This window comes from Bombina bombina, chromosome 5, assembly GCF_027579735.1.
Source record: "Bombina bombina isolate aBomBom1 chromosome 5, aBomBom1.pri, whole genome shotgun sequence".
Taxonomy (NCBI): Eukaryota; Metazoa; Chordata; class Amphibia; order Anura; family Bombinatoridae; genus Bombina; species Bombina bombina.
Genome location: NC_069503.1, coordinates 242,826,165 through 242,836,831, shown reverse-complemented (window position 1 = coordinate 242,836,831; position 10,667 = coordinate 242,826,165).

Genomic DNA, 10,667 nt, shown 5'->3' with positions numbered 1-10,667 from the left:
TGAGACTTTAATTAATGTTAACCAATACATTCGCAAATTGACCTTGAAAATATATATTTTTTTAAATCCTATTGAGAAAAAATCATTAATAGGTTATGAAAGTCAATATTCACACACTGATTTTAAAGCAAAATCATCCTTTTTTCCCACCCACGAAAAGAGTGAGCATATTAAACTTTTTGAACAAATGGTAAAAAAAGATCTCGATAAATTAGATCAAACCAAATATATATCCTGGAATATGACGAAAAAGGAATTAGAAGCATTACAACCACTACAATGTAATAAGGATATCACCATTAAGCCGGCCGATAAGGGAGGCAGTGTGGTTATTATGGACACTAGCTACTATCTAGATGAATCAAGAAGATTGCTGAATGATGTATCAACATATATTAAACCTAAAAACAACCCTATTAAAAAACAACAGTCAGAATGACATAATATACTAAAATAAGCAAATACAATGGGTATCTTAACCAACTCCGAGTTTGAATTTTTAAATGTTAAATATCCAAAAATTCCAACATTTTATTTTTTGCCCAAGGTGCTCAAAATGTACAAAGACCACCTGGAAGGCCAATTATTTCCGGAATTGGGTAATTGACGTCAAATATTTCACAATATGTGGATTTCTTTTTACAAAGATATGTCACTAGACTACCGTCTTATCTCAAAGACTCCACCCAACTTTTGAATATTTTGAATGACATTAAATGGGAAGATAACTATCTTCTTGTTACCTGTGATGTTAATTCACTTTGTACAAACACTGATCACCAACTTGGTCTCGCAGCAACTAAATATTTTTTAGATGAAGATGTACAAATAGCAGAGACACAGAAAGTATTTATATTAAACTGTATTGATTTTATACTTAATAACAACATCTTCTTGTTTAATGAACAATTATTTAGGCAAATTAAAGGTACAGCGATGGGCACGAGGTTCGCCCCCAGTTATGCTAATTTATTTATGGGGCATTTTGAAAAACTATTCATCACCCAAAATAACTGGGAGGCGAACCTCATGCTTTATAATCGCTACATAGATGATATCTTCATCATCTGGAGAGGAGATGTTGAATTGTTGGAGATTTTTATTGAAGATCTGAATACAAATAATTTTGGACTAAGTTTTACACATGAATTTAGCTGTAACAAAATCCATTTCTTGGATATAGAGATAGAGATTCATAATAATCAGATTAATATGAGCACATATTTTAAACTCATTGATGACAATAATTATATTCACAATGAGAGCTGTCATCTTGAAAGATGGAAATCTAATATTCCAAAGAGTCAATTTTTACGTATTAAAAAAAACTGTTCAAATATGGATAAATTTGAATCTCAAACAGAAATACTTACTGAAAGATTCAAAGAGAAAAGATATAACATGCAAATTATACAAAATGCCAAACAAGAAGTTAAACACATAGATAGAAACACGCTACTTAATCCCAGACAAAAACAAATTTTACAAACATCCAATAAGGAGGACCCTTTATTTTGACCTTTTATTACCAATTATAGCACTCAGCACTTTGAGCTCACCGCTCACTTTTTTGGCCAGACTTGGAAATACCGCAAATACACTTACGTAAATTGCGTATCCTCTTTTTTCAATGGGACTTGCATAGCACCGGTATTACGAGTCTGCCAAAAAGGGAGCGGTAGACCCTCTCCTGTCAAGACTGGTACCGCATTTTAAAGTCAGTAGGTAAGAGTTTTACACTACAACACCGTAGCATAAAACTCAACTAAAGTGCTAAAAAGTACACTAACACCCATAAACTTCCTATTAACCCCTAAACCGAGGCCCTCCCGCATCGCAACACAAATTTTTTTTTTAACCCCTAATCTGCCGAACCGGACATCACCGCCACTTTAATAAATATATTAACCTCTAAACCGCCGCACTCCCTCCTCGCAAACATTAGTTAAATATTATTAACCCCTAATCTGCTGTCCCTTAAAGATCACCTTACCGGGAGAAGTCTTCATCCAACCAGGCCGAAGTCCTCAACGAAGCCGGGAGAAGTCTTCATCCAAGCCGGGCAAAGTGGTCCTCCAGACGGGCAGAAGTCTTCATTCAGACGGCATCTTCTATCTTCATCCATCCGGCGCGGAGTGGGTCCATCTTCAAGACATCCGACGCAGAGCATCCTCTTCAGCCGACGGCTCTTCTGGAATGAAGACACAGACACACTCATACACTGAAACACACACACTCACACATAAGGATTCACATATAGACACTCTAGCAGACACACAAAGAAACACACTCAGACACAGACACCCAAACAGACACTCAGCACTTGTTTACATTGACCTGACAAGTAATGAGGTAAACTACAGTTTGGTAAAAAAGGAGATTTAGAAAACAAAATATGGAGTTCTGATTATCTTTTTGTAAAGGAAGATGCCAACTAAATGACAACAGCATACAGTGGCTGAAAGGAAGGGCCCTGAACTGCCTAAACAATAATTTAAAGGTTAAATGGTAGATTGGTGACTTGCGGAAAGGTCTCATTGGTCTCAAAGTCTGTAAAAAGATGTGAATAATCAGTAGTAAGGTCAAAATGTCCTAAAAAGGAACAGAGAATGGACACACACACACAAACTCAAACGTGTACATACACCCAAGGAAACACAGACAGAGACAGCCTCAGAAAACACACAAATACATACACACACACACACAGAGACACCCACAGAAAACACACAAAGACATACACACACAGAGAGACAACCACATAAAACACAGACATACATACACACACCCTCACTGAAATATCCACAGAAAACACACAAAGACATACACACACCTCACAGAGACACCCACAGAAAACACACACCCTCACAGAGACATCCACAAAAAACACAGACATACATACATACACACACCCTCACTGAGACATCTACAGAAAACACAGACATACACACCTACCCTCACAGAGGCATCCAGAGAAAATACACAAAGACAAACACACACACACCCTCACAGAGACACCCATAGAAAAAGCTCAAAGACATATGCACACACCCTCACAGACATCCACAGAAAATGCACAAAGACATACACACCCACCCTCACAGAGAGACCCACAGAAAAAAATACATACACACTCATAGAGACACAAACCAAAGCACAAAGACATAAACACAGACACCCAAAGAAACATTTACAGGAGGAAACATTTATGCACCTTGCATCCCCTAAATCAACAGTGTGTGACAAGCATGAGAAAAAAAATTGCAGAAATTAAAAGATCACTTTTTAAAGAATCATATTTGTAAATGTGCAAACAAAAATAATTCTGTGAATTCAAAATTGTACATTAATGATCTGGGTAGATGGCTTGATGAAGAAAAGTACTTTTAAAAGGTTGACATATGTTTGTTTGATTTTTTCCCCATTTTCCCCAACCAAGAGCACCACTTGAAATATAGTGTACAAATGTTCCCATCTGTCAGCTGTACTTCTGGATTTTGAAAATGCTGTACTCTATATGGTCTTGGTGGAACCATAAGCTGTGGTACTCATATCATTAGATCTGGTTAAATGCAAGATTTAGGCTTGTTGGTAAATTAAGTCAGCTGTAGTGTAAACTGAACAGTTTTAAGTTAACCTGTCTCATTTCAAACAATAAGCAATCTTAGTCTGAGAGTATAACATGTTATGCAGATGTAAAACTCTTAGATAAAATGCCTCCTTGCATCTGGAAAGCATCTGGAAAGTCCTTGCATAAAGGGGCAGTAAACTGGAATGTAATATATATATATATATATATATATATATATATATATATATATATATATATATATATATATACATGAATATCTGCCAAAAGGGCACCTACCATTTGTGTATTGAGGAGGAAACATTTCTGCATGGTTTTAAATATAGAATTTCTACAGCATTGTCAAATAATCATAAATACACTGCTGCTAAAAAATGTGTTTTTATGAACCCATGGCCCCACCATACAACTACTACCACACTGAAGTTACAATCCTAAATTGCACAAAGAAATAAAAAACATTTGCTAAGTAATTCCTACCTCCTCTGCACACACTGTACAAACAAAGTGCCAAGTCTGTCTCACACTGTGCATAGCAGTTTAGTGCACACTCAGAAATCCTCTCAAATGCTAATACTTTACTCCTTGTTATAACATTCCCCATGCTCAATTAGCACTCTGCTGTAGTACCCACTGGTGGCTGCCAAATTTTTTTATTTTTTTTTTAGTTCTTGCCTCATGGGCCCCCCTAGCCCATTGGCCCCTGTCACCCCCTGATGGCGGCCCTGCTGAATGGCGCCATTGGCTAGAGGGCACCGCTAATCCCATTCAGATTATCACTGACCACAAGAATCTGACCTACCTAGAGATTGCTCATCGACTCAATCCTTGACAGGCTAGGTGGGCCTTGTTCGTCTCCCATTTTAACTTTGTGGTCTCTTATCTTCCTGGGACTAAAAACAAGAAGGCTGATGCCCTTTCCCATCAGTTTCCTCACTCTAGTGATTCCTCTGAAGCTCCTATTGAACACATCATACCTCCCTCCTGTGTGGTTGCTCAACTGAATACCACCCTTCTTCAAAGTCTACAACGTGCCCAGTCTAGAAAACCTCCTGAAGCCCCTGTGGCTTCTGATATCCTTTTTGTACCTCTGAACCTACGCACTCCTGTGCTATCCTGGGCTCCTGATAGTAAACTCTCAGGACATCCTGGTTTGATCAAGCCAATCAGATTGAGCTCGCATTCTATTCGCTGATCGGAACAGAAAATAGAATGCAAGCTCAATCTGATTGGCTGATTGGATCAGCCAATCGGATTGAACTTGAATCTGATTGGCTGATTCCATCAGCCAATCAGAATATTCCTACCTTAATTCCGATTGGCTGATAGAATCCTATCAGCCAATCGGAATTCGAGGGACGCCATCTTGGATGACGTCATTTAAAGGAACAGTCATTCGGCGAGTAGGCGTCGTTAGAAGAGGATGGATCCGCGTCGGCTGGAAAGAAGATGGCTCCGCTCTGCTCCGGAAGAAAGAAGATTGAAGATGCTGCTTGATAGAAGACTTCATCCCGATGATGGACTTCCGACTTCAGCCCGATGATGGATTTCTTCAGCCGCCGCTTGGATCCAGACTTCAGCCCGAGGATGGACGTCACTCTTCAGCCCCCCGCTTGGGCTTGGATCAAGACATCGGAGGCTCTTCTGGACAGATCGGGACCCGGTGAGGTGAAGACAAGGTAGGGAGATCTTCAGGGGCTTAGTGTTAGGTTTATTTAAGGGGGGTTTGGGTTAGATTAGGGGTATGTGGGTGGTGGGTTGTAATGTTGGGGGGGTATTGTATGTGTTTTTTTTACAGGCAAAAGAGCTGAATTCTTTGGGGCATGCCCCGCAAAGGGCCCTTTTCAGGGCTGGTAAGGTAAAAGAGCTTTGAACTTTTTTAATTTAGAATAGGGTAGGGCATTTTTTTTATTTTGGGGGGCTTTGTTATTTTATTAGGGGGCTTAGAGTAGGTGTAATTAGTTTAAAATTGTTGTAATATTTTTCTAATGTTTGTAAATATTTTTTTATTTTTTGTAACTTAGTTCTTTTTTATTTTTTGTACTTTAGTTAGTTTATTTAATTGTATTTATTTGTAGGTATTTTATTTAATTTATTTATTGATAGTGTAGTGTTAGGTTTAATTGTAGATAATTGTAGGTATTTTATTTAATTAATTTATTGATAGTGTAGTGTTAGGTTTAATTGTAGATAATTGTAGGTATTTTATTTAATTAATTTATTGATAGTGTAGTGTTAGGTTTAATTGGAACTTAGGTTAGGATTTATTTTACAGGTAATGTTGTAATTATTTTAACTATTTTAGCTATTAAATAGTTCTTAACTATTTAATAGCTATTGTACCTGGTTAAAATAAATACAAAGTTGCCTGTAAAATAAATATTAATCCTAAAATAGCTATAATATAATTATAATTTATATTGTAGCTATATTAGGGTTTATTTTACAGGTAAGTATTTAGCTTTAAATAGGAATAATTTATTTAATAAGAGTTAATTTATTTCGTTAGATAAAAATTATATTTAACTTAGGGGGGTGTTAGTGTTAGGGTTAGACTTAGCTTTAGGGGTTAATCCATTTATTACAGTAGCGGCGAGATTCGGTCGGCAGATTAGGGGTTAATAATTGAAGTTAGGTGTCGGCGATGTTAGGGAGGGCAGATTAGGGGTTAATACTATTTATTATAGGGTTATTGAGGCGGGAGTGAGGCGGATTAGGGGTTAATAACTTTATTATAGTAGCGCTCAGGTCCGCTCGGCAGATTAGGGGTTAATAAGTGTAGGCAGGTGGAGGCGACGTTGTGGGGGGCAGATTAGGGGTTAATAAATATAATATAGGGGTTGGCGGTGTTAGGGGCAGCAGATTAGGGGTACATAGGGATAATGTAGGTAGCGGCGGTTTACGGAGCGGCAGATTAGGGGTTAATAATAATATGCAGGGGTCAGCGATAGTGAGGGCGGCAGATTAGGGGTTAATAAGTGTAAGGTTAGGGGTGTTTAGACTCGGGGTACATGTTAGGGTGTTAGGTGCAGACTTAGGAAGTGTTTCCCCATAGAAAACAATGGGGCTGCGTTAGGAGCTGAACGCTGCTTTTTTGCAGGTGTTAGGTTTTTTTTCAGCTCAAATGGCCCCATTGTTTTCTATGGGGGAATCGTTCACGAGCACGTTTTTTAAGCTGGCCGCGTCCGTAAGCACTGCTGGAATTTAGAGTTGCAGTGGCGTTAAATTATGCTCTACGCTCCCTTTTTGGAGCCCAACGCACTGAAAACGCAGCCATTCTGTGAACTCTAAATACCAGCGGTATTTAAAAGGTGCGGGGGAAAAAAAGCATGCGCAGAACTCTAAATCTAGCCGATAGATTTTTAGCTACAGAGATACGTCACACAATTGCAATCATATATTTAAGGAAGCGGACAAGGGGGAAGCCATAGTAATCATGGATAGAGAATTTTATTTAAAAGAAGCTAACAGAATTTTGTCTGATACAAACACCTATCAAACTTTAAATTATTCCCCTAAAAAAGAATTTAGACAAGATGCATGATAGCTGTTGTTTAAGGAGTAATCAACCAATTAATTCCATCTATATAGCGATACAAATGTAAATGTTTTAAATGATTTTAGGAAATCTTAGTTACTGTCTACTAATATTGGTCTCATTGATCTATCTGTTATTAAGTGACTATGTCTTCTGTGAAGGTCTTGTTTATTCTTTTGTATTGTTTAAATATCAATAAAAATTATTTCAAATAAAAAAGAATTTAGCCAAGAACTACAAGAAATGTTGACTCAAGCATTTGATAGAGACATTATATCTGAACAAGAGTATGATTTTTTGTATAAAACTAATTCCAAAACTCAATTTTTTTATTTTTTACCCAAGTTACATAAAGACCCTCTGCAACCCCCCGGTCACCCTATCATTCTTTAACCTCTAATTTGTCAGCTTTTATTAGTTTTCTTTTACAGCCCTATGCACAGAATTCTAAATCTTATTTGAAGGATACTACACATGCACTTAATATTATTAATCAAATAAAATGGGAATCTAATTATCTATGGGCCACCATGGACGTTACATCACTGTACTCCATAATAGATCATCAAAAGGGATTAGCAGCTGTTAGATGGAAATTAACACAAGATCCTAACTTATCAGAAAAACTTTTAGACTTCATCATTAAAGCTATAGACTTTATGTTAACTCATATTTTTTTCTGGTTTGACAACCAACAATACTTACAGATATGCGGTACCGCCATGGGCACCAGGTTTGCCCCTAGCTACGCCAACATATTTATGGACCACTTTGAACATCTATATGTTTGGTCCAATGACATGGCCGGGATGGGCCTGGTGGCATGGTGGAGGTATATCGATGATGTACTATGTATTTGGAAAGGCACTATCAATAAGAATGATATGAATATCATATTAACTTCAGAGATACATACCACTCAAGCTACATTTTTAGATCTATCCATCATAACCATTGATGGGTGTATACACACCAAAACTCACTTCAAAAAATGTGATGTTAACACATATATCAAACATGATAGCCAACATCATCCTTCATGGCTAAAAGCAATACCCAAAGGCCAATTTCAGCGCATAAGAAGAAATTGTGATAGAGTAGAAGATTACGAAGAACAATCCAAAATGCTTAAAAATAGATTCCTAGGGGAGGCGGAGCCTGACCACGCTGGAAGATGGTCGCACACTAGAAGGGCTCCTGCTTCTTATACTGATAAAAGCGCTCAAAATAGCTTTAAAGCACCTTATAGATCCATTTTTATTAAAGGACTGACCCAGCTGGACAAGAAGCCTCTATTCCTGTCTCCCCCTAGCCCCAGGAACTACTGAGAGAATATATTTATCACGGCGCTCATCTGCCTGCATCTGAATGGCGCCAAACCGGAGGACTACCTTTCTAAGCTCTCTACTACTCCTATAAACCATACCGGCCCTCCTCTATGCCACGAACAGACTCCCAGTGGACCCATCACACAGCCTTAGATCCATTTGCACCAATACGGACCCTTGGGCTCCCACCGGTAAATCTGCTCCGGCCTGGCTGAAGCACTGTTACAGCTACGCCACTCTGGCCTCTAAATACGCAGAAACAGCTCCGGGAGCAAAGACACCCAAACACTCACCCCCAGCAAGATCTCCGGCGTAGTGAGCACAAAGCGAAGGCTCCGGAGTAGCTATCGACACTGCCGACTCGCTGACTCAAAAAAAACCCCGGCGGGGGAGCCGCATCTGGTAAGCCACACACCGGCCTTGAATAGGCGCGCACCGGAGACACACACACACTGTGATAATACAGAGCGGGGCCTAGGCAGAACTTTGAGAGGGCACTCTGTTGACCTATTAGCCCGCACATAAGTAAAGGTTATCCTCTCTTCTGCTCCATTAAGGCAATTCAAATAATATAACACTGAGAGGCTTAACATAGGACTGGCAATACAATTAAAGTTCTCAGCCAGGAGCACACAATAGAAGAATTAAACGCCAACAGGATAGATACATATCACCCCTTTTCAGAACCCTTGAGAACCTTCTTAAGAACTCAAGAATATACATAAACATTAACTGTCTGAATAATTGGTTATTTCATAAAGACTATATAGTAGGGCTGCCAAAGAAAACATACCTTAAGGCAGCATAAAGCCACCCATTTTTCTGAAAGGGCATGCCTATCAAAAAGAACAACAAAGCTGACAAGATAGCTGTTTCTAAATCAATGAGTCAATACCTAAAGCCCTTAGACACTACAAAAGAGGCTTTGATCGTCAGCATGGATGTCCCTCAGGACCTCCCTGCACCCACTAATCTGCAACACACTGAACATCACCCCCAATTTGTCACTAAGGACGACATTAACCACCTGTCTTCTAAAGAGGACATTCAAGGGGTACTGACAGAAATGAGGAGCCTTTTTGGGGACCTTAGAAAAGACTTTTCTGCACTAGAGACTAGGGTCCTGAAGATTGAAAAAACTACACAAGATAATGCAAAAATAGGGACGCAACATGCTGTAGAACTACAAAACCACGCCGACAATCTACAATTTTTGAATGAAAAGCTGGAAGACCTTGATAACCGCGGACGTAGGAACAACCTGCGGTTCCGTGGGATATCTGAATCAGTTTACCCACAGAGCATTGAAGGTTATCTGCAAGCCTTATTTCGCATTATTAAAGACTCGCCTTCTTCACCTGACATCCCTATAGAGAGGGCTCACAGGGCCCTCAGGCCCAAACCACCAAGTAAAGCGCCCCCGCGGGACATAATAGTCCGCTTTCTGAGTTATAAAGACAAGGAAGATCTTCTTCAGGGAGCCCGCAAGAAACCATCCATCACGCATGCAGGAGAGGAAATACAGGTCTTCTCTGATCTGTCCCCTGTAACTTTACAGAAAAGAAGGGAACTGAACCATATTACATCTGTTCTACGCACTCACAAAATCCCTTATAGATGGGGCTTTCCAGTCTCAATTATCGCTACTGGTAATAACAAAACTTTTATCTTCAGGCCAGGAATGGATCACATGGAATTTTTTGAGAACTTGGCCATCCAGACTCCTCTCTCTAGCGGTTCTCAATCAAGAAGGCCGCCCCAGCTCATCCGCCCCTCACCTGACCATCCTGAGAACGAAGCATGAGGGTAATGTACTGTTGGACTTGGTGGGACTAGGCTTATCCTACCCTGTCTTCTTCCAAATACCTGTTCAGAACTCACGAAAATGTTGATGTCCTTAATATGTTTCTGTAAATGCTAAATATGTTCATTTGTTCTTTATTAATGTTGAATTACATGCTTCACCTTATTTCATAAGTCTGTAAATGCACTTCCTGAGTAGTATGTCTACTCCTTAAAATTACAAGCTAAAATTTAATGCCACAGAACTGCCACCAATCACCCTTTACGTGGCTTGATAAGGCAGACATCGTTTACTACAATGTTCATAAACGAAGTTAATTATAGTTATTTGCTCTCTGAGTTATCTCCCTATTCTACTATTGATGTACATGATCCTTCTCACGGTGGATTGTCTATATCTAAGAAACTC